Source organism: Stegostoma tigrinum, chromosome 5 (genome assembly GCF_030684315.1).
Source record: "Stegostoma tigrinum isolate sSteTig4 chromosome 5, sSteTig4.hap1, whole genome shotgun sequence".
In the NCBI taxonomy this organism is placed as follows: domain Eukaryota; kingdom Metazoa; phylum Chordata; class Chondrichthyes; order Orectolobiformes; family Stegostomatidae; genus Stegostoma; species Stegostoma tigrinum.
In genome coordinates, this window is record NC_081358.1 from 55,589,459 (window position 1) to 55,615,404 (window position 25,946).

The 25,946-nt window shown below is 40.1% G+C and overlaps 1 protein-coding gene across 4 annotated transcripts in view; it reads left to right on the forward strand.

Moving 5' to 3' along the window:
* LOC125451962 (suppressor of cytokine signaling 6) overlaps positions 1 to 25,946 on the forward strand; it is a 51,679-nt gene that overhangs the window by 20,129 nt on the left and 5,604 nt on the right. Inside the window, exons 2-3 of one of the 4 annotated variants that reach the window (XM_048529780.2) lie at positions 20,742 to 20,790; positions 21,368 to 21,529. The exons of 1 other annotated variant lie outside the window; for it this stretch is intronic. The gene's annotated coding sequence lies outside the window, so the exon portion shown is untranslated. Of the gene's footprint in view, positions 1 to 7,652; positions 7,714 to 20,741; positions 20,791 to 21,367; positions 21,530 to 25,946 lie in introns of all 4 variants that reach the window. 2 more of the 4 variants (XM_048529781.2, XM_048529782.2) reach the window with 2 other exon arrangements.

Below are 25,946 nucleotides of genomic sequence, written 5' to 3' on the forward strand. Positions count from 1 at the left end.
AATTTTAGCAGTCTGTTTGAGGCCTTTACAGTGCAGGAGAGTGTCCCTGCCTATGGGCTAGAAGGTTTGGGTTCAGTCTCGCCACTATGTACCAGTCTTTTCTCCAGTTGCAAACACCATTCTTGGACCATATTTGTTGATTGCCTGCTTGCAACAAGCCCTGTTCACCTATTGTTCTTGTGCTTGCTGACATATCGTCTCGTAACAGTTTGGTTTTAAAATTTTTATCAATGTTTTTCCATATTCTTCATGGCTTCATCCATCACTTTATTTGGAATTCCTTCAGTCCTAAAGTCCTCCAAAATTTCTGCCTTCAATTCTGACCTCTTGTGCATTTATGACTTTCATTGTTCCATTGTTATCATCTGTGCCTGTTAGATGCCCAAGTCTTTTGTTTTGGAATTCTCTGCCCAAACTTCTCCCCTCTCTAAAACTGTCTTACTTCTAAGGGGTTCTTTCGAAACCTTCTCCCCTGTGCAAACTTATAGTCCACCTAAAGTGAATGTCACATTTTTTTTGATTGCTCTCCTATGATGTATCCAAAAAGCACAATATGGATTCACATTTTTGATAGGCAATAAAAATGAGAACTGGTTGATACTATGGGATGTGTGTACTGAGTTTGTGCTTCTATGCAGCATGAATTTGACAAACCTGTTTTGTAGCCTTAAGAAAGAGAAGCACATTGGTGATTTTTCTTGCTTGAACAATATGAAACTGGTCCCTGCATCTAATATTTTGCCCTATATGGTAGAAACATTGTATCCATCCAGATATCTGCAAGCTGAGAATTTACAACCATTTTATATGCACTTTTCTCTATGACCACAAGGGATTATTGCTCTCATTTATTATTTACTGAATGTAATCTCTAAAGTCAAGCAAACAAAGCCTTGTTTGCTGAGTTTTAGATGATTAGTCCACCACTTAGTCAGGACTGCATACCACGGTAATGTGCAGCTTTGTTTGCGCCTCTCTACAAGTACATAAGAGGTTCCCAAGATGTAAGTAACTAACATAACCCAGCCTTAGGGGTTGCTTGCTACATCCTTTTCAACAAGTTAAATTTGAACGTTTAACATGGAAAAATAAAAATTTATTTGACCCAGTCTTTTTACTTTATTTCACCTTCATGTTCACATAGGAATACAAATTGGCCGTTTGCAGAATCATAGAATTCTGAAATCACAGAAGGAGGCATTATGGCTTATTGTGCCTGCATTGGTGTTATTACATGTCAATTGCCTGCCTTTTCCCTATACCCCTGCATACTAATTGTATACGCACAGTCATCCAATTCTTCTTTGAATGCCTCAATTGACCCTGTGTCCAACACCTTTCCAGGCAGTATTTTCTGTGCATTGACAATTCACTGTGGAAAAACTTTTTTTTTCCTCACCTTGTTTTGTTTGCACACCACCTTTAAATGTATGGTTGTTTTTGTGTTTTATTTTCTTTTATGAGCCAGACCAACATCTCCCTATGTATTTTGAATAGACCATAGATGATTATGAAAACCTCTTTATCAAATTTCCTCTTAATCTTCTGCCCAAGGAGATCTGCCAGACTTCTTGGTATATGTCCTCAAAACTGAAGCTTCAGTCCAGTCTGTGTTTTGATACTTGGTTCGATTGTGGCTGATCTGTATTTTAATTCCATCTACCTCGCTGTCTTGATTATGATAGGCTTTTGTAGACAAGGCAATTATATCATTGTCAGTTCCAAGACTTTCAGCTGATTTAGTATCATCAGCTTTTTGTGGAGACCATTCAGATTTTCACTAATCTTTGTATGATTAAGTGTCACCTCTGAACATGCCAGACCTTTCCGACACAGGAAGAACCGACGTTGCACCCTTGCTGAGCGGGTGGCGTGGAGAGATTTCCTTAACTCCTCCATGGTCAGGAGAGTGAAGAAGTGGAACATGAGGACAGGAAACAGGCAGGTGGGATAGCCCAGAGGTGCCTGCATGTACTGTGCTTGGATATTCGTGTGAACCCTGACAGACAGGCAGGCAGGCAACCCACCGTGGGTGGTATAAACTGGTGTGGGTCTGCTAAAGATTGGGTCTTCGAACTGGGCAGGATGTCTAGCTCCCAGTCAAGATCACAGTTTGCAAGGGACAGGACTGGTACTGAGAGAGAGAAGGTGTCTATTTGAATAAATTTGAGGTTTGGTTTATCTGTACAAATGGAATAACAGAATAAATACAGTTTGACTGGGAAGGTGGTGAATTGTGAGGCTTCTGGGCAAACAGCTGTCAACGTATTTCTCTTGTTTTAGGACTAAATTAGCTTTAGGGCCATGATCAAGGGGTGGGTCTGCGCAGGTCTGTGTAGATAGGCCTTCACAATAACATGGCATGAACTAATTCACACAAATGATACTTTCTTCAAAAAACTGTTACCATGGAGAGCTAATGGTAAATGATTGCCTGCCCTTAAAAGTGTTAGGAACAGAAATAGGCCACCTGGTCCATTGTTTCTGCTCCATTATTCGATGAGGCCATGGCTGATCTGATAATCATCAACTCCACTTTATGTCTATGCTCTGTTACCCTTGATTCTCTTATTGATTAGAAACCTGTTTATCTTAGCCTTGAGTATACTTAATGACTCAGCTTTGACAGCCCTCTGCAGTAAAGAATTCCATAGATTTAGGACCCTCTGAAAGAGAAATAAGTCCTTTTTATGTCTGTCCTAAATGAGCTACCTCGAACTTTGAGATGATGCCCTCTGATTCTCAACTTTTCCCTTGCCCCACCCCCACCAAAGAAGAAATAACCTCCCTGCATCTATCCCATCCAGTGCCTCACTAAAAATCCTGTTTCAATAAGGTCTTCTCTAATTCCTTTAAATTCCAATAAGTACAGGCCCAACCTACTTAATCTTTCCTTCATTAGAAACTCTTTCCATACCCGGAACCGACCTTGTGAACTTTCCCTGAACTATGTTTAAATCTCCCCGTAGATAAAGGGACAAAAACTGTTTGCAGTATTCTAGATGTGGTCTGATTAGTCTTTTTATAAAGTTCTTATAAATATTGTTTTAGTAAGACCTCTATCTTTATACTCTTAAAGCCAATATTCCATTTATTTTCCTCGTACCCCCTGAACTTGGTTGCTAGCTTTTGTGGCTCATGGACAATGACCCCAAAATCTCTCTATGCTACAGCTTTCTGCAGTCTTTTTTTGAATGCAAATAACATTAACCTCTTCTGTTGTTCCTGAAAATTATGTAAGCTCATGTTTTCTGACATTCTCAATTTGCCAAGTTTTTGCCCTTTCCTTTAACCTGTCTAAATCCTGAGGTTGCCATTCTCACCACTTGCCTTCGGACCTCTCTTTGTGTCATCTGTAAACTTGACAATACTGCATAACTCTGTCATCCAAGTCATTAATATAGATTGTACGTAATTGTGGTCCGAGAACTCATCCCTGTGGCACTCCATTGGTTCCAGTTTGTCATCCTGAAAATGTACTCTTTATCTTAACTCCGCCTTCCATTAATTAGTCAATCCTCTATCCATGCTAATATACTACCCTCAAGACCATGGCTCTTACTATGTAGCCTTTTGTACACTGTAGGTTCCAATGTGTTGGGCATCTCAGACTCCAGCATCGGCACTTCCTACTGTCTTCTGGATAAGTATATGAATAGGAAGGGTTCAGAGGGATATGAGCCAAATGATGGCAAATGGGACTATGATATTTGGTTGGCATGGATGAGTTGGTCTGAACAGTCTGTTTCCATGCTGTACATCCCGATTACTATACATTTAATTTTAAGGCTATACTCTATTGTTCTGGACTTTTCCACCAGAGGAAAGCACTTCTTTTTCTCCAAACCATCCTATGACATCTGGTAGTGCCCCTTAAATGTCTTAAATTTCAATTTGTTGAGTCCTTAGTCTTCTGCATTGAAGGGAATACCAGTGGAGTCTCTGGGGCCAATCTGTTCACTTTAACCCACACATATTCTGGTGTATCAAAGTTTCTTTCCTCCTCAAGTATAAACAATAGTCCTGTAGCTATTACACCCAGCTCCCATTTTTTGACAGGAAATTCCTGCTCAGTTTATTTTTGTGCAAATGCCCTTTTGCTTAATCAAAGGTGACTCAGTGTATGTTGAAATTGAGAATTTACCTTAGCTGAAAGCTGGGCTTTAAATCCTGTCCAAGGAATTGTGTAAGAGTAAATTTCAACTGTATTTCCAGGAGGTGATAACAGTATGGCTCATACCTGGACGTGAAAACTTAAGTTCGATCTACATATATTTTGAATAGAAGTGGTATGCAATATAAGTTTATCATAAACATGAATCACCATGAATGAGATAAAGGAGCCCAGGTTTTCTGTGGTGAAAGATATGTTACTTGGAAGTCTTTGGAGATAAATTTAGGCTGCAGCAGCAAGTTTAAAAGAAAAGCCTCTGCAATAAATCCCATCTCTGTGGCCTGTACAACTTAACAATTGACAAAAATAGAAAATAACTGATACTTAATTTGGTGCCTCATGGTTGTTTTTTGATATTTGACAAAGTAGAGATTTGCACGAGGTAGAGATTGAGCCTTTGTGGTTGGATGTGTAAACCTTTTTGCTTTCGTTGGATTATAATGTTGTTTCTAATAGTGGCTTCTCATGAGGGTTACTCAAAAAGAATTTTCAAAAAATCTGCATGTTTTGATCTACCACACTCTATGCTGTCTAATTCTAGTGACTACTTTTTGTCCAATTCTGATTTTTATTTTATTTAACTTAATTGCTGATTTCTATCATCATTATTATTGGTTGATCTGTTATTTCCCTTTTTTGACAATCTGTTGATGTGCTACAGATGGCAAAGCTATGCTTTTAATAGTCTGAAAATGATGGATAAAATTAATAACCTATATCCTGCTCCAGAAATTTCTAGAATGATCTCCCATTAATTTATGTAATATTGAAGGAGATTGGTAAAAGAGACTGAGAATGGTTGTTTCTCTGATTTGTTGATTAAAATCTGCTGAAGTTAGGAGGGACGCTAGTGATAGTTCAAGGAGTACCTCACAGTTGACTATTCAAAATGCTAATAATTAGTTTGGAACTGGCTTTATTGAATCTGATTATTGAATCTTTATTGAATTAAGTCTTGACTTGAAATTGTTATTTTAAAAAATTAGCAAAAGAGATTTTTCCCTTTTCACTTCTAGCCTCTTCCTCAAAGCTCCTGACAAGCACGTGATATTCTTCCACCTTAAAAGATAGTTTGCACAGTGGCAGTGGCCTCCATTGCTAAGTGTGCCATCTACATGTATTCACTCTCTGCAGTGAAACTGGAATGCTTCTTCCAGGATACAAGCCTGACAAAACAAATGGAGGCCCTAGGATGCCCAACTGTCAGGATCACACTTTTTCCCAGGCACACATACACACACACACCCCTCACCAGTTGACTCTGAAGAACTGCCAGTGCTTTGGTTACAGGCATTGCTGAAAGAGTGACACATTTTGACATCTGTGCTTTTGAGCTCCACTCCCCATTTTATCAGGGTTTACTGTCTTAGTTTCCGGACAGTAGATCAATCCAGCCATTGCTGAGAGTTTGATGCATGAGTGTCAGTGTATGTTGGTGTGCCTGCATGTTGCATGTCTGGCGGACAGCCCTCCTCCTCTGATCTCTTAGCCTGGGGCCATCTTGAGGCATAACCAGAGGACCTGCTGACGAAAAGTTTGTGTACTGATAGGGAGAGTGCCACACTCAAAGTACACAACTTCAAACACCATACTTTTTCCCTAAAATGTTTACGAACCTTTCATTGATCTGGTATGGAACAATGTTACTTTATCCTCAGCTGTTTATATTATCGGAATGCTGCTTTATACATTAGGATTTTTTGAAGTGCTACAGATGAACTGTTTGTTCTCAGGATGCGGTACGTTTCTTGCTTCAGTTTGGTAGGATAGGGACAGAGGGGAATAATCAATGCAACTGTAATATTGTTATGATGCTCTGATGCAGTTTTTTTGTAAACGGGCTTTTAAAGTGAAATTCACTTCTGTTATGTGTTCCAGTGAAGCCTTGGGCCGAAATTTTGTTCGGCAAGCAGAATTCCTGTAAATAATTCATAATGTTTACAAAGCATTAAAAAAAACCCTCTAGTCTTTGAATGAAACTATTTTGAATAATTCTTTTGTATAAGCCAATTGCGGTGACATATTAACCAAACCTCTGCTGCATATTTCCTTGGAAACTAGGTTATCATTGTGTTTAGGTAGAAAAACAGTAACAGTAGCAGTTCATGATAACAAAGTGTGGGGCTGGATGAACACAGTAGGCCAAGCCGCATCTTAGGAGCTGCTTGGCCTGCTGTGTTCATCCAGCCCCACACTTTGTAATCTTCGATTCTCCAGCATCTGCAGTTCCCATTATCTCTGAGTACAGTAGCAGTTCATGTTTGGAGACTTGTAATGAAAACAGAGCCCATGACTGAAGTGCTGCATAAATTAATATTTTTAAAGTTCTGATTGTTGAAACTTGTTAGGGATTTGACTGCAAATTGTGAGAATTGCTTGGACTGAAAATCATGCATCCTGATAAAACATGAACTTCTGATTATGGGCAAAACATGAATCAAAATGACAAAATCTACTGAATAAATCTGAGATGAAATTATGAACAGCATTCCACTTATTTTAGTTTCTACTTTCATCCATATCAGAACCAAAGCAAATTATGTATGAATTAATAAGAAAATGATGTATCAAAATGAACGATAAATTTCACCGAAAATACCCAAAACAATGAAGATAAAATTTTACATAACTGTAGATATTTACTTCACTACTTGCACCTTCATGACGTGCTACACACCTGTTGTTCTTTATTCCCACAGTGTGGGTTGGAGGTCCTATTTGACAACATTTCACATTCCATTTTCATAGATACAGTTAATATTAACAAGACATGCATCTTTCTCTTGGATTATAATAGCCTTATTGTGCATCTTTCTAGAGTTCTATTCCGAGTGACTAAAGAATAAGACCCCTGTCATTTTTTTTGGCCACTACTCCCAAATCACCCTGCACTTCAGCATCTCTGAGCTATTTACCAAGCTTTTCAGGTTTTCACCAGCTTGCACAGTTCTTCCATGACCCCTGTCTCCATTTCTACCAAATAGATAAATTGGCTTCTTAGTGAGTGATTTGCTGAAGCTTCTCACAATGTCTTTCTTCTTGTGTCTGCTTCTGAACTTGCTGAAACCTTTCAGCCATCTGTTTGTACCTCTCCTTTATGTCTGGAAGACATAGAGGAAAGCTGCAGATACAGGTCATATTTGTAAAGTAATTCATGTCAGTACTGCTTCCCGATTTAAGGGTTGCCAAGGCGCACGGATTCATTTTCCGACTGATCAGATAAAATTAGAATTTTATATTTCAATTAATGTAAATCATTAAAAATCCTTTTCAATCATTCTTGAAAACAATGACAGATTCCACATACCAAGGCTCACATGAAGGAGATGGGAAAATTCAGTTTTGAAACCCCTAAATTGTCTCTGAAAGGTCACGCTCAAGTGACTAAGCTGAGGTTGCCCCTGTATGTAGACTGGGGTAAGTCTGTGATAAACAGCCAGAGGAGCAGTTTTTAATTTGCAGATTTGTTTCTCTACAGGATTTTATGCTGATAGAATCACTCGGGATCCTCATCAGTGAATGGGAGAGAGAATTAATCTGTGAGTAGAGGGGCAGTGAGCAATTGGGGAAGGAAGTGCTGGCAGTGAGCAGGTAGTAAAATAAAACTAAAATAGAACCTTTGCTTATATTAGTATCAGTGTCTTATTGGCTGTGTTCTTTAATTACATTGCTTATCGTTGTAACTTTTTCTGTCAAACCCACTGTAGTATTGTGCACCTCTGTCCAATCTCACCTTAACCGTCTTTGTTCTAATGATAGCATCTGCAGATTCTCTAGCCTTTCCACTTAACTGAAGACCTTAATTCTTTCTTTCATTGGGATGTGGGTGGATATTACTGGTAAGGCATGTTTGTTACCCTTGATTGCCCCTGCACTCAGTAGTTATAGATCATAAAGATGTACAGCACGGACACAGACCTTTCGGTCCAACTCGTCCATGCCAACCAGATATCCTAATTAAATATAGTCCTATTTGCCAGCATTTGGCCCTCTGAACCCTTTCTATTTGTATACCCACCCAGATGCCTTTTAAATGTTGTAATTGACACTGCCTTTGTCTGTCTTTCTCCTTTTTAAAGTGCCATTGTTTTGATTATTTTTTCCCCAAAGATCCAAAACAGTGCAGCAGCTTATAAAACAGTAATTACTGCTCCTGGAATTCAAAGAAATACGCTCCAACACTGAAAATACCTCAAAAAAAGGAGCAGCTTTTATACTCTGTTTTTTCCGATTCTCCATCTTGGATTACCCAGAAATGTTGGTGCTAGAATATTTATTTTTTTCCTTTGGGATCTGGATGTTGCCCACATGTCCAGTGTTTGTTGCCCATTCCTAATTTACTTTGAACTGAATGGCTGCTCTGCCATTTCAGTTAAGAGTCAACCACATTGTAGTCAGCCTAGAGTGACGTAAGCCAGACCAGGGAAGAATGGCTAAGATAACAAAGTGTGAAGCTGGATGAACACAGCAGGCCAAGCAGCATCTCAGGAGCACAAAAGCTGACGTTTCGGGCCTAGACCCTTCATCAGAGAGGGGGATGGGGAGAGGGTTCTGGAATAAATAGGGAGAGAGGGGGAGGCGGACCGAAGATGGAGAGAAAAGAAGATAGGTGGAGAGGAGAGTATAGGTGGGAGGTAGGGAGGGGATAGGTCAGTCCAGGGAAGATGGGAAGGTCAAGGAGGTGGGATGAGGTTAGTAGGTAGGAGGTGGAGGTGCACCTTGAGGTGGGACGAAGGGATGGGTGAGAGGAAGAACAGGTTAGGGAGGTGGAGACAGGCTGGGCTGGTTTTGGGATGCAGTGGGGGGAGGAGACTAGCTGGGCTGGTTGTGTGATGCAGTGGGTGGAGGGACGAACTGGGCTGCTTTTGGGATGCGGTGGGGGAAGGAGAGATTTTGAAGCTGGTGAAGTCCACATTGATACCTTTGGGCTGCAGGGTTCCGAAGCGGAATATGAGTTGCTGTTCCTGTACCGTCGGGTGACATCATTGTGGCACTGCAGGAGGCCCATGATGAACATGTCTAAAGAATGGGAGGGGGAGTGAAAATGGTTTGCGACTGGGAGGTGCAGTTGTTTATTGCGAACCGAGCGGAGGTGTTCTGCAAAGTGGTCCCCAAGCCTCCGCTTGGTTTCCCCAATGTAAAGGAAGCCACACTGGGTACAGTGGATACAGTATCCCACGTTGGCAGATGTGCAGGTGAACATCTGCTTAATATGGAAAGTCATCTTGGGGCCTGGGATAGGGGTGAGGCAGGAGGTGTGGTGGCAAGTGTAGCACTTGCTCCCCGGAGGAGCTCAAATAGTTAATCCACTTCACCAATACCTTCCACCCCAACCTCAAGTTCACCTGGGCCATCTCCAACACATCCCTCACCTTCCTGGACCGCTCAGTCTCCATCTCAGGTAACCAGCTAGAAACTGATGTCCATTTCAAGCCCACTGACTCCCACAGCTACCAAGAATACACCTCCTCCCACCCACCCTTCTGCAAAAATTCCATCCCCTGTTCCCATTTCATCTGCCTCTGTTGCATCTGCTCCCAGGATGAGGCATTCCACTCCCGCACATCCCAGATGTCCAAGTTCTTCAAGAACTGCAACATTCCCCCCCCCCCCCCGCAGTGGTCGAGAACGCGCTTGACCGCATCTCCCGCATTTCCCGCAACACACCCCGCCCCGCCACAACTGCCCCAAGAGGATCCCCCTCGTTCTCACACACCACCCCACCAACCTCCGGATACAATGCATCATCCTCCGACCCCACCACCCAAGACATTTTTCCATCCGCACCCTTGTCTGCCTTCCGGAGAGACCACTCTCTCCGTGACTCCCTTGTTTGCTCCACACTCCCCTCCAACCCCACCACACCCGGCACCTTCCCCTGCAACCGCAGGAAGTGCTACACTTGCCCCTCACCATCTCCCTCACCCAGCAACTCATATTCCGCTTGGGAACCCTGCAGCCCAATGGTATCAATGTGGACTTCACAAGCTTCGAAATCTCCCCTTCCCCCACCGCATCCCAAAACCAGCCCAGTTCATCCCCTCCCCCCACTGCATCCCAAAACCAGCCCAGCCTGTCTCCACCTCCCTAACCTGTTCTTCCTCTCACCCATCCTTTCCTCCCACCTCAAGCGGCACCTCCATTTCCTACCTACTAACCTCATCCCACCTCCTTGACCTGTCCGTCTTCCCTGGACTGACCTATCCCCTCCCTACCTCCCCACGTATACTCTCCTCTCCACCTATCTTCTTTTCTCTCCATCTATCTTCTTTTCTCTCCATCTTCGGTCCGCCTCCCGCTCTCTCCCTATTTATTCCAGAACCCTCTCCCCATCCCCCTCTGTGATGAAGGGTCTAGGCCCGAAACGTCAGCTTTTGTGCTCCTGAGATGCTGCTTGGCCTGGTGTGTTCGTCCAGCTTCACACTTTGTTATCTTGGATTCTCCAGCATCTGCAGTGCCCATTATCTCAGCGAAGAATGGCTGATTTGTTTTCCCAAAGAAACAAGTGAGAAAAGGTATTTCGTGAGTTGGATGTATTTTTACGACAATTGATAATAGTTTCAAGGTAACTACAATGGAGAAGAGCTTTTTATTGAATGCAAACTCCACGAGCTGTCATGGTGGAGTTTGAACCTTTGTTCCCAGAGAATTAGCCTAAGCATTTGAATTACTAGTGACAGTACTACTACAGCATTATCTTCCCCTAATTGTCGTATCCAGAACTGAATGTGCTACTCTGCAAATGATTTCATAAATGTTTAGTGAGACTTTTGTGCTTTACACCGTATAAATCCCAGGATCCTGCATACTCAACAATTTCAACAATTTATTCCGTCACCAACAAAGACTTGTGTGCATAATTTTCTAGATCTTTTTTCCTGTACACCCTTTTACAACTGTTTTATTACATTTATATTACCTGTTCAGAGTGCATTACATTCCACTGTTCTGCATTAAGTTGCAAATGAAAAGTGTCTATCCACCTGAGCTTCTATATCCTGTTGATGTCTGTTACCATCTTTGTCACTGTTTGCTACATTTCAGTTTTACCTTTAATGCAATAAGAATATTTCCACAATCTAGAAAAGTAGGATATTTACTCTTTCCTGAGCGTCACCTTGTTGAGGTTTACATTCTTTAAATTGTTAATGAGTTCATGTGGTATAAACATTTCACGGTTCCTTCCCTCTGGAACATAAGTGAGAACCAATGTAACAATGTTAGTCCACTCGTGGAAAAGCTTAATGATTGAATATGTTGTTTCATAATTACTTGTGCTAATAAAGGAAAATGTATTGCTCCTAAAGAATTCATACTCCATATCATGCTAATCTGTGAAAGTGTTGAAAATTTGAGTACTTTTTTTTATTCTGAGTATGGTAGCTCTTAACCAAGTTTTGGCAATTCTTGTAATGCAGATTCTGAATTGTTCTGTGAGAATTTCACAACATTTTGGTGTGGTAACATAGCTTGCCTCATTATTACCAGGAAATCTCTTCAGATGGCTGTAAAATCTTTTGTTGAGCTAAGCAGAAAAACCACACTGAACCACATGGAAAAGGCATGTTAACCCTGAAAAAACGTGGCCATGAGTGAAAACAATGAACTAAAGATTTTTGTAGTCTGCTTGAGAGTCTAAAATCACAGCACAAGTAAAGTTTTTAATTAGAATTACAATGTCAGAGAAAGGCTTATAACAATTTTAACCTCTTTAGGAATATAACATTGATAAAGTGCTTTAATTCAGATGTTGTCGAAGTTTGAAAATTTTACATTGCGTAATTATTTGTGGAGTCTGTAAAAATCAAGGAATTTAAGATTAAGCTCCTGATATTCATCTAAGTATCCTATAATCAAAGAGGGAAATTATGGTAAAAGAGAGCATCGGAATCAGTCTTTGCCTTTGCATACTTTTCAGATATTAATATTTTATAATAAATGAAACAAAATTTGCTCACTGATTCTCAGGAGTCATCCAACTGGGCAGTCTTCATCTATGTATCAGGGAAGGCAATCCAGCACCTGTGACCATTTTTGCCATGCCTGGAAGATTGTGGTGCATAGCTGTTGAGCGGCTATAAACAAGGCTTTTGAAACTAGAGAGAGAGCCCTCTGCCCTCCTGAAGATTGAGGGTTGCCACAACAAAGCACAATTTTACCTGGGCAAGAGGTGTACTTTGTATTTACAAGACAAAGAACAATACAATAACTTCTGGTGGTAAACCAAATAGGATGTGTGTGATGCTGTACCCGTCATCTATAGCATAATTGTATGTTTGGTGATAAATTATAAAATTGCTTTTTTAAAAAACAATTGTTGGTATTACAGTTAAAGAAAACAGTGGATAGATGTGAATGTGACCAGTGACAGAAGATTGAGTGGGATGTGGTTGAAAGTTGGATTTCATGTGATAAAACCTTCAGGAATATGTGCCTCCAGCAATTAAAGATACAGATGCCTTGAGGGCATGATAGTGGGAACCATTGAATGTTGTTTTGAATTTCCTGAACTAATGTTGATTCAGAAACTGTGTGTAAAGTGGCAGTGTTGCAGATTGTACCAAAATGCCACAGTTGCTTGAATCAAGTCACTGCTCAGAAGTCGCAGAATGAGTTGGAAATAGAGACTTGCATTTATACCATACCTTTCACCACCATCAAACACCTCAAAACAGTTTATAGCTAATGACGTACCTTTTAAAGTGAAGTCACTATTGGACAAAACATGCAAATCGATCAGTTGCAAGTTAAATTCAATGTAGATCATTCTGCTTGTTGCCCATGAGGAAAAAAGACTAAGTCTAAAATGAAAATATTTAAAAGAAGTGTTGAACTAACTAATATTGAAACTGAAAGAGACGGAATCAAAATAACTTCGGGAGTAGAACTAGGATTGTAGCTTCAAACTTCTTCAAGTTAGTTTTAGGACTGACATCAGGATGATAGAAAATCATGCCCAGATTAGTCATCCACATTAATATCTCACTGAATATCATTTAGGAACTAATTGGATATGGTAGTAGAATTAATGTTAGCTTATCTTTTGATGGACAATTAAAAAGATGGACTGATTAGCCCCATGTCAAATTATTCTGTGTGAATTATCTTTGGTAGATTTGTGTGCTGTTTCAAATGAATGAAGGGAATTGTAATTTTCTGATTAAAGTTACCGCAGGAAGCAAGGAACAGTGGAGTGAGAGATAATGGGAACTGCAGATGCTGGAGATTCCAAGATAATAAAATGTGAGGCTGGATGAACACAGAAGGCCAAGCAGCATCTCAGGAGCACAAAAGCTGACATTTCGGGCCTAGACCCTTCATCAGAGAGGGAGATGGGGAGAAGGAACTGGAATAAATAGGGAGAGAGGGGGAGGCGGACCGAAGATGGAGAGTAAAGAAGATAGGTGGAGAGAGTGTAGGTGGGGAGGTAGGGAGGGGATAGGTCAGTCCAGGGAAGACGGACAGGTCAAGGAGGTGGGATGAGGGGGAAGACGGACAGGTCAAGGAGGTGGGATGAGGTTAGTAGGTAGCTGGGGGTGCGGCTTGGGGTGGGAGGAAGGGATGGGTGAGAGGAAGAACCGGTTAGAGAGGCAGAGACAGGTTGGACTGGTTTTGGGATGCAGTGGGTGGGGGGGGAAGAGCTGGGCTGGTTGTGTGGTGCATTGGGGGGAGGGGATGAACTGGGCTGGTTTAGGGATGCAGTAGGGGAAGGGGAGATTTTGAAACTGGTGAAGTCCACATTGATACCATATGGCTGCAGGGTTCCCAGGCGGAATATGAGTTGCTGGGAACCCTGCAGCCATATGGTATCAATGTGGACTTCACCAGTTTCAAAATCTCCCCTTCCCCCTACTGCATCCCTAAACCAGCCCAGTTCATCCCCTCCCCCCACTGCACCACACAACCAGCCCAGCTCTTCCCCCCCACCCACTGCATCCCAAAACCAGTCCAACCTGTCTCTGCCTCCCTAACCGGTTCTTCCTCTCACCCATCCCTTCCTCCCACCCCAAGCCGCACCCCCAGCTACCTACTAACCTCATCCCACCTCCTTGACCTGTCCGTCTTCCCTGGACTGACCTATCCCCTCCCTACCTCCCCACCTACACTCTCTCCACCTATCTTCTTTACTCTCCATCTTCGGTCCGCCTCCCCCTCTCTCCCTATTTATTCCAGTTCCCTCCCCCCATCCCCCTCTCTGATGAAGGGTCTAGGCCCGAAACGTCAGCTTTTGTGCTCCTGAGATGCTGCTTGGCCTTCTGTGTTCATCCAGCCTCACATTTTATTATCAAGGAACAGTGGAGTCACTGATTTTCAATAAATTTCAAGTGCTACATTGGAAGAAAACTTTGAAATATGACTGCTTACATATGGTCTTTTTAAAATAGAAAACATGTATGGAATTAAGGATCATATACAATGGCTTGATGGTTGCTGCCTTCTAGTTCACTTTTGTGTTGGTGTTATGTGTGCTTTGTCATCTTTAATAGGTTGGGTATGTGTGCAGTTTGCATCTGTATTTTGTTATGGTCTCAATGAAGTGACTTGGTGGGAATTGCTGCCTATCAGCAAAATTTCTTTTCCCTTTTGTATTTCATGTGTCTAAAACATATGCATGAGTTCTCTTGGTATATTTTTGAAATGTAAGGCTTAGTTTGACCAGGTCTCAGGCCGATTTCACTGTGTAAGGTGGAGTAGGTGCTTAAAATGATTTGTTTCTAAATGGTAAGTTATAGCTTGAATACTAGCCAGCAACTCAATATGTTTCTTTACAGATCTGCTTTTCTTCGGTACTTTACCGTTGTGTACCCTCTTTCATAGGCCACATCCCAGTCAAAATGTTCATCATAAATATAATGAGTACTTTTAAATAGTGTGAAGGAGATATTGTTTGACTACAAATTACAGTATGTAGCATTTAAACCTTCTAAAATCACTGAGTTCTGGAAAATCTCATGACTGCAGCATGAATCAGCTTATATGGGAACTGAAATGAATGACTCTCCAACCACAGTTAGGATGCATTTATCTTGCAGCTGTGGTACATTGTGGAAACCTGACCCAAGTAGGCAAGTAAACCAGCAACATTAATGGTAGAGTTAAAGTTGCAGCATAACATTCCCATTTATCTGGTTGCGGTGGAGTGAAAAAGCAGCAGAATTGGCCGCTCACTTCTGTCACAATAAGGCTGTCTTTCTTGTGCATATTTCAATGTTCGGTAGGAAGGGTTGACAGAGAAAAGTAAGTTGCACCTACTATTGGACCTTGATTCACCTAAGAGTCTGTGGTCTATGTTGTTTGAATTATTTTTTAATCTTTCATCTTCTGAAGTTGACAAGTTTCTATGAAAGGTTAAATCGGTCATTTGTAGATAGATGTACTAACTGAATACTTCCATTACTATTGAAAGTACTTTGTGAAAATAACTAAAATGATTTCATATGTTCTGTAATTTATGGTGTCAAATTTTCTTATGATTTTCTTGTATTGTTGAAGATTTTAATGTATGTGGGCAAATTAATCTGAATCAGTGGTTATAAAAAAAGTTGTGACATTGAACTGTTCTTGAAGCATCAACGTTTGAATTGTTTTGAGCAAAATTGCTTTTGTAGGGGTATCTGTGCTGACAACGCAATAGTAACAGATTTGAATCTAGGACGGCAAAAATTGGAAATGACTGGCATATTATATACAGTTTGTGTGATGATGTTAAATGACATTAGATTGGTGTGTTTCTTCCTTGCAAGTTTAAATTAAATATAATGGACTTTAGCTGACATGCACTATAAGGATTTACAGTAATTCTATTTACATTGCTTATGTAGATTAACAGAATACAAACTGAAAGGTTTATGGGGCACAAATGGCTTCTCTGTCCCAAATCTGTTTGTTGCAAGGAGCCTATTATAATACATCAAATGCTACCAACTGGCTACAGACATATAATGTATAACTTGGATTGAGGAGAAATATTTTAGAACGGTGCGCATAATTATTCATCCAGCTTCCTTCGAAAGAAGTTTGAGCGAGTCAAAAGCAGATGTTATGCTGGTGTCAAACAAAATATGACTATTTCTTACACCACTGGATTCCCTCTCTAGTTTTATTCAGTCAGTGATTAAGAAGCAATTTTGTTTCAGAAATAATTTCTGATTTTGCTCTTGAACACAACGTAACCTCTGTATAAATTAATTCAGCTTTTGTTTCGTGGGTATTTTGTTCAATTTTGGCAATATGGTTCTACACTGCAGTTTATCCATAGAAAACTAAATATTTCTTCTAAGTTGTATCAGTGATATTGGGAACTGCAGACGCTGTAGAATCCAAGATAACAAAGTATCGGGGTGGATGAACACAACAGACCAAGCAGCATCTCAGGTGCACAAAAGCTGACGTTTCGGGCCTATGAAGGGTCTAGGCCTGAAACATCAGCTTTTGTGCTCCTAAGATGCTGCTTGGCCTGCTGTGTTCATCCAGCCTCACACTTTGTTATCTCTCTTTCTTCTAAATTGTTGGCTTTGCTAGTACTTGTAAGAAAATTCTTGCTGTAAACATATCAACATTTTTCATGCTATATGCATTTAGATAGAAGACATCTGCACAGGTTGATTAAAACTAACTCAGGGCCTATGGCTTAGAGGTAGGGACACTATACAACCATGCCACAAGAGCTCTTGCAATTTGCATTTAGTAATGCTTTGTAAATGTTGGGCATCTGGTGCCTTGGGCAGTGGGCAGATACATTTAATTGTTTGTTGTTATTGTTCCAATACAATGTAGCTTTAAATGATGGAGCAATTCATTGGCTCATTTCTTTGCCAGTGACTCCAACTTTCTCATCTCTTCTGGGACCAGACGGGAATACCCTTCTCAACTTGGATGTTTCTCTTGAGTAATATAGGGAGGATTAAGAGCTTCATGACTGGCAGAGTTCTGTACAGCAATTTACAGTTTTTGCCTCTCTACATCTCTATACTCAGTCTGTTAAGCATGCTACTGTCCTTTTATAATGTCAGCACACATTCCTCGACACAAAATTCATGTTCTGATTACAAGAATTTGTATTGTTTCAGTTTTTAAAGGAAACCCAGAAGCTCAAATGTCATAAGCAGCTTGGGAAAGCTGACTCTAAATTCTGATTTACAAAAGTAAGACGTAATTTTAAAGGTCACTCAAATTTGAAAGTGTTGCTTTAATAATCCTGTATTGTTTTGTATTAGAATGCTTAGTCAGTACCTGTTGTAATTCAGATTTGAACCTTTCTGTGGCACAGCATCATTACATTTCAGAACTAAATAGCCCCCTCATCATTTCTTGTGATACCACTGTAGCCAAAATGACCATCTCAGGCAGTAAAACACCAGACAGATTTCCTTGATCTTTGATAATACAATTATCTCATTGCCATGTGAGAGCCACCATTGAGTAAAAAGATTAAATACGCCAGCCATATCAGAACTGGTTACAGGGACAAAACGGATTATATATTCACCAAAGAATGACTCCATATCAGATGCTGACATATTTATTCAATGTCTATAAGGCTCATCGCAGTTTAAGATTATGAAATTCTCAGCTACTGCCATCTACCATTTAATAAAGCTTTGACGTGCCCATCCAGAGAAGTTGAGATGATGGCTAACATGTCACAGAACTCCATGTCCACCCTACCATGCACACTGAAGCTGCAGGATGTGCTAATCGTAGGATGCACTGCAGAAATTCAAACTCATACTTTGTGGATTGCATAGATCTCTGTCACCAGGAAATTGGGAAAATGTTGGGAATACCACCTTAAATCCTTTTCAGATTACATTCTTGGGAACATACTAAAGCATGAGACTTAACGTTAATTTACATAAACTAAGTATAAAACCAGAAATTTATTAACTGAGAAAACCGAAACAGTCACAAGATAATATCACATGAATCATATCAACACTGGAAAAGATGATCCTAATTTCTTAAGTCAGACTGTTAATGCTTGTGTTGTATAAACCGTAAATGCAGATGCAGGTACTCAAAATATGCGGCAATTAGCTGTGTCAATAAGGAAAGGAAACAAATCGTCATAAACCTGAGTGGTCAAGCAATTGTGTGTTTCCTTTCTGAGTCAGATTTGAATATGAAATCAACTGCACAACAACTGAGAGGGTTGCCTCTGATGGATATTGCATTTAATTGATATTTAATTGGAAGTATGGCTGATTTAGTGGTGGAAGGTAAAGTTGAAAAGTTACATGGGTGATATGGTGATGGAACATTTTTTGGGTGAGTGGGAAGTGAGAGAAAAAGAATTGGGAGGGAAGTCTAAGCTAGATTGGAGTAGCTGTATTTAATGTCAAATCCAAGTATAGAAAGTGCAATTAGGATGTTTAAACTATAAAGCTTGCCTGCTTGGAAACCCAACATCCTTGCACTCACTTCCAATCTCCAACTAGCATATAGAAAACCTCCAAAGAGAAACTGCACAATTGCTCTCTAACGGTGTGAAAGACTATTGCTCCGAACACTTGTTCTGAGATTGAAAGAATTTGCACTGCTTTACAGTTGGTCTCCAATATTTTGGAAGTTGTTTTGCCTATTGTGCATTTAGCTTACCTTAATCTGGACATCACTGCTGTCAGCTTTCACTGTAGGATGGATCGTTGAGCAACAGGAATAGCATCACCAGCAGCAGTTGTCTTTCATTCATGCCATTCCATGATAAAAGGTGGTGGACAGAGAGTTGCAGTTTAAAGCAGGTGATACCTCCATAATGGGGTACACAGACGATCCGCTGTAGGTTCACCCTTTCACAGCAGATCCTTGCTAACACCTTGCAGCCTGAGTGCCAGGTGAGCATGCATTGCCTGTGTCCATCGTGGACTGCAGTTTGAATGTTTTTGTCTCTGGCTTTTGCAGTAATCTACTGTGCAATAGTGCATCTCCCAGGTTACTAATGTCCTCTTTATCAGGGCAGCTACTTGTGTTGACTTCTGTACTTCCTGAGGTGAGAGATACATAGAGCTATCACATCTATGTCAGTTGCTGAATTTCCACATGGATCGGGTGGTGATGGCCTAGTGATATTATCATTGGACTGTTAAGCCAGAGCCAAGTACTGTTCTGGGGAACTGGGTTCAAATCCTGCCATGGCAGATAATGGAATTTGAATTCAATAAAAACCTGAATTAAGAGTCCAGTGATTACCATGAATCCATTTCCAGTTGTTTGGAAGAAACCCATCTGGTTCATGAATGTCCTTTTAAAGAAGGAAACTGCTACCTTTTACCTCATCTGGTTTACATGTGACTCCAATCCCATAGCAATGTGGTTGACGCTTAATTGCCCACTGGGCAATAAGTTCTGGCCAAGCCAGTGGCACCCTCATCTCATGAATGAATAGATTTCCATGGCAGACAAGGTGCCCCAACCTGACAAAGCAGTCTTCATCAATCAGAAGTGATCCCATTAATGTTCATTTTGTATGTGACCACAGGAAGATTATCACACTTGTTTGTTGCTATGAGAGAGGTAAATATGGACTTATTATATCATGGATCTTTCGCTTTCACCTGATGGAGCAGTTCAACATTTCATCGTGAATCAGCACCAAAGTTGCTTCAATGCACTCTCAGTATTGCATTGGATCTTCCATCTCGAATTTGTGCAGAAGTAGCTTAAGCAATGCGAGTCGATAACTGTGTTGCTAGAAAAGCACAGCAGGTCAGACAATATCAGAGGAGCAGGAAAGTCACCATTTCAGGCTGAAACCCTTTGTCAAGTATGAACTCTTATAAGCTCTGGCTTCCAGCATCTGCAGCCCTTTTTGTCTCTAAGCTACATTTGAATTTGCTGTCTTCTGACTTGGGTGGAAGTGTTACTGAATGAACTGTATTTGTGTCAGCCACAGGTCATTCTTTTTTGTTGCAAAGTTTGCTGTCTGATCTGTTTCAAACAAACTTTTCTGGGTATCACTTTGTATCAATTCACTTTCACACGCTGACACAACAACAGTTTAGGTAAAGCATCAGGGTGAACGTTTGTGGAAGAGCGACTTGACCTTCTTGAATCCTATTGGTACTGTACAGCGTACCAGCTCATTTCTATAAGGAAATTCAAGTATATTCAAAAGAATATGGCAGTATGTATAATTGGTAAATAAAGTCCGTTTAAGAAACTCATTTTCGATCAAGGCAAAATGGATAGAATAGCTTGATGAAAACTGTTGCAAGTTAAAAATTTGTGTATTTTTGTTTTAAATGATAAAATACACCATTTTTTCTAAAGGTATATGCAACAAGAAACAAAAAAGCTATTGATTTAATTTCAAATTTGGAAACTAGAATGTGTGAAGATAGATGTTATTAATCTTTCACAACTTAATGGTGAAAATGGAGCTTTCTAAGAATGAACAATACTTCAACAAATGTTTCTGCGTTTTGCACACTAAAATTTAATTGCTCGATGTATAGTTAATGCGCATGGGGGAGAAAACCCTCGCACCATCAGTAAAGTTATGATAAATCATGTTACGAGAACAAATAAGTAAGTGAATACATTCACAGTGATTTCCTGTTTTTGACAGATGCTCTAAGTTTTGAAGGAGGATATAGTTCTGAAGTCTTTCCTGGCATGTGTGTTGTGGTATCCTTTTACTTTATAAGCTGAGGCATTCTGAGTAACAAAAATACTTCTGTGAATATTTTTCATCATGTTGACGTACATTTGTTTGTCTGAAGAATGGAAAAAGTTTTATAATTTGAGTATACGGGTCACATGTTAACTGCAGATCTGAAGAGAATTCATATTTTAGTGCTATTTTTAGCAGATACTGGGCAGGTGAGGGAGGGGTTTGCAAAGTTCAAATGTGTGTTGGATGACCTGTTTGAATTCAGCTACAAGATAAAGTGAGGCCCCTCCTTTTCTTTGGCTCTGTGTATATTAACTCTACCAGAAACTGGTTTATTATTGTCTGGACTCTCTTCTTATGATAGCCTTAGGACAGAGAGGTTATGGATTTTAGAATGAACTCTCAAACTTTATTATATCAAATTGAAACTTAGCTAATGCTGGAAACATTGTATTACAATTTATTTCCTGGGTTTTATGTTTTTATTGGGTGATGTTTGGGGAATTATAAAAAGTTAAAGCTGTGAAGGAGATCTGCATTTTTTCTTTGTGAACAAAATACTCATTCCTTACTTTTTAAAGAAGGTAGCACTGAATTCATCTTTGGAAAGGCATCACTACTAACATTTATTCTCGAGAAAGACTAAAATCATCAGCAACAGTATTCTCCCCACGCTTCGTGTTGAAAAAAGAATAGACCAGAACCACAAGAGTCCGTCCTTCCTGCTGCTTCAGCCAGTATGTGTAAGTTTGGTCCATGAAGGACTGGGTCTTTATGAAACACATACGGGTTACGTTATCCTGCAGTCTAACAGATCGGAATGCAGCAGCTTGCAAGGCCAGATGATGATAGTGAACACCTGGGGGAAATGAAAGCAGAAACATCATAACAGTAACGTGGCACGCTAGGGACCCGGGTTCGATTCCAGCCTCGGGCGACTGTCTGTGTGGAGTTTGCACATTCACCCCGTGTCTGTGTGGGTTTCCTCCGGGTGCTCCGGTTTCCTCCCACAGTCCAAAGATGTGCAGGCTAGGTGGATCGGCCATGCTAAATTGTCCGTAGTGTACAGGGGTGTGTGGGTTATAGGGGGATGGGTCTGGGTGGGATGCTCCAGGAGGCGGTGTGGACTTGTTTCCACACTGTAGCGAATCTAATGTAACATTACGCACATTATGAAATCTCCACACATTTGTTACCACAACTAATTCTGCCACACCAACACTTGGATTATATAAGAAGGTGAAATGCTGGATATTCTGCAATTAGTAATTGATCTCATGCCTCCACAATCTCTACTCCAACTACATGACAAAAACCAGGGGAGTGTTAGAAAATTGACTGGCAGCTCAGAACTATTCAATAGTGCCAGAAGGTGCCAGATGCCAGCATAATGTGGCGAAATGTGACATTTTCCACTTTGGTAGGAAAACAGATTTAAAAAAAAAACTATAAATGTAAATATGCGTAGTGATTCATGCTACTTTGTATAAAAATTACAACATTAACATGCAGGTACAACAAGCAGTTAGGAAAACAGATGATACATAAGCCTTTTATCGCGAAATAGTTAGAGAATTAGAGATTTTGCTGAAAATAAATAGGATTTTGCCAGTATGGAATTTTTGTGTAGTCTGATCGTAGGCCCCTGGTTTGAGCATTGATGTTGAAGTGGGCTCAGCAGGGTGCTGATATTCTTCTGATAACTGATACCTATTCGGGCTACAGGTTACCACTGTTGAAGAGGTCAAGGGATTTAATGATGGGTGTGAGAGTGCTAATCAAATAGATTGCTCTGTCATAAGGGCATAAAACATCAGCCAGCCCCAGTTTTGATTTCGTAAAATCTACTTATTTAATTTAAAATCGGTTTCTCTAGTCTGTCACTTTAGAGGAGTGGGACAGAGAAAAAGAAATGTTGTTCTGATTGTCCAACTTACCTAATTGTTCATCCACTTGCTACCCACACATGGTGCATTCTGCTTTCGGGAGTAATTTGGAATTATCCAATTTGTATTTCAGAACAGTTTAGATAGAAAGTGGATAAACTACTTTCTTTACTTGTGCCTCTCACCATTGTTATGTATTACTGTGTATACTTGTATAAATATCAACTTTGGAGATTAATCTTTCTGCCAGAAGTCACTTTTACACAGGTCGTGTCTTCCAGGTGTGCTTGATTTGGGCCCCAGTTGAAAATTAAAAATACTGCTTCAATAAATTAAAATAAAAGATACTACACGAGAATTCATATTAGTCATATTTATTTTATAACATTACAAACTATACTTTTTCCTTGTTCATTATCTAATTCTCATTTGTGTATTTACTGATAATTATTTTCTTGTTTCTAAATTCATAATTAAATTGAGCTATTGACATCTCTAAGATTATTCTTTGATTGTGAAATCCTAGGGCTTTGATTCACTTAAAAAAAAAATTCAGTACAGGTTAACACATGAGGTACACAAAAAATTACAAGGTGTCAACTTTTACATGAGATCAATTTTTTTTAACCAGTATATATGGTAACTCCTGCTGGTCTGCCCTTCCAAGTCTATATTTATTGATTCCTCATCGAGGTGATACTTGTGATCTGTCCCTCAATTTGATCTCCACCTGTATTTTCCAGTAAAGATCTTTGGGTAGTCATGAGGAGCATAAACTGGATTTCTTGTTGCTCTTTGTTAGTCCATGATTTATGAAGCCACAGCCCTGTATCAATCCCCACCCTCACTGAGACTTGCTCACTGGTAACTGGGTATCCAAATATGGATGAGAGAGAGCCATACAGTAGTACAACATGGAAACCAACCCTTCGGTCCTACTCATCCATGTGGACCAGATATCCTAAATTAACCTGGTTGCATTTGCCAGCATTTGGTCCATATCCCTCCAAACCCATCCCATTCATGTACCTATCCAAATGCTTTGAAATGTTAGAATACAGCCTCCACCACCACCTCTGGCAGCTCATTCCACGCATGCAGCACCCACTGCATGAAAATGTTACCTCTTAGGTCTCTCTTAAATCTTTCCCCTCTCACCTTAAACTATGCCCTCTGGTTTTGGATTCCCTTACCCAGGGGGGGAAAAAGACCTCATCTGTTCACTCTTTCTGTACATCTCATGATTTTATAACTCTCTTAAAGGTCAACCCCTCAACCTCCAACCCTCCAGGAAAATAGCCCCAGCCTATTCAGCCTCTCCCTAGAGCTCAAATTTTCCAACCCTCGCAAATCTTTTCTGCGAAGATACCTTAATGGCTGTGTTTGTGTCCAAAGATTCCCACTATTTGGAGCCAACCATGTACAGTAGCTCCATGTTCACTCACTCTTCTATCAAGCATTGTTTTCAGTGTTAAAAGTGCTATCTCAAATTGTTGCTTTTTGTGCAAGGAAACAGTGAAATTCCTGATTTCCATTGTAAAATCAGGAAAAAGAGCATACAAAGCAAGGAACAATGATCTTATGAGTGATTATTTGTGAATAAAGTTTTTGCTTTTTGTGCACGGGCAACATTTTCTAGTTTTTGTTAATGGCTACATCATCTGTGTTTTTCTGACAGTTAATCTGTAGATAGATGGTGTTTTCTCACTAAGTGTAATTTAATGAATTGAATCGCCTGAGTTGAAAGCTAACATTGGCAGAAAACAGGAGCTGGCTTGATGTCACAAGGGTAAGGGCACATATGTAAAGGAATCACACCTCCATATTTTCTCTGGAAATAAGGCTCTGTATGTTTATTTAGTTTGCAACAGACAATTTCACTCTGATGCTTTAGATCCCTGCTGTACAGGGACACTTGTTAGATTCTGTAACAGTTTCTTTGACGCATAAACTTCTAGGCAGAGGAGACATCCTGCAGGCACTGGTTCTATCTAGTACTGGTTACCATTAGACCGGAAGCCTAGGAGAAAGACTGAAGGTAGGGTAGACTTGATCCTTAAGGCTTTCTGAGATGGTAAGATGAAGACTAGCAGTAATAGGGAACTCTGTAATTGGTGGGGGAAGAGTGATTGGTCACATTGTCTTTAGCCAAGGATTAGAATCATGAACAATTTGATAAAGATGGCAGAAATATTAAATAATTATTTTGTTACATTACATTAGTATTTACCAGAGAGCTTGAACAGGTATATATGAAATTGGATGACACTATGAGCAATGAGGTAAATGCATGTAGATTTTTTTTAAAGTATGCACTGAATCAACAAAAGGATATCAAAGAGAGTGAAACTTTGGTCCAGGTGGATTTTTAAAAGCCCATGTCTTGTTTTCTTGGATTTGAGCTAACCTATATTGTACAATTAACACACACACTGGACCTGTCTCACTTCTGATAATCATTGCCACTCCCTTATTCAATTTTTTCTCTTCCCGCCCCCCCCAATGATGTCAAATCATCCTCACTCTCTGACCTTCTCTTGTCTCAACCTTCTATGCTACCTGCTCTTCCCTCACCCTTTTCTGAAGGAAAACACTTTTGGATAAGAGTAATATCTACTTTAAAGCAGTAACTCTTTCTCCATAGACGTTGCCAGACTTATTGAGGTTTTAACCTTTTTTCTATTAGCAAGTTATCATTTTCACTTGTTTTCTGCCTTGAAAGGCTTGATTAAATTTGTAAATGTAAGATAAGAATTAATTACAGGAATTAATGAGTGATTACAGATTTCTGTGAGGCTGTTTTTCAGCCAACAGTCAGTTTTAGTGTTTACTGATTCAGGCCAAGTTGCAATGAGTATTTTTTTCAAACAATTCTTGCAGAAACTGGGAGATGGAAAGCTCACGTGACTAAGCCACATGCTATGCCCTGCCAGTAACCACAAATGTAGGAGTATACTGAAATGTATTAGATTTTTTTTATGAACACCATTTCCCAAAGAACAAGCTAGTGAATGTTTGGCTTTGGTTCATTCTATGTAATAGCTATAAGTATACAAAATGAAGCTATTTTAAGGATCTGGGGGAGAAAAATAAAAGTCTAGTTCGTTTTTCTAAACCTTGATTTATTGCATTTTAGAGTCAGTTGAATGTTGGGTTTGCCCAATCTAGGATCACAGCTGGGAGTCAGCTGAATTAAGTGAGACTGAACTTGTGGCCGAGGCCCTGAAGGATGATGATGGTTCCCGTAGAACATCAATATCAGACATACCAGGAC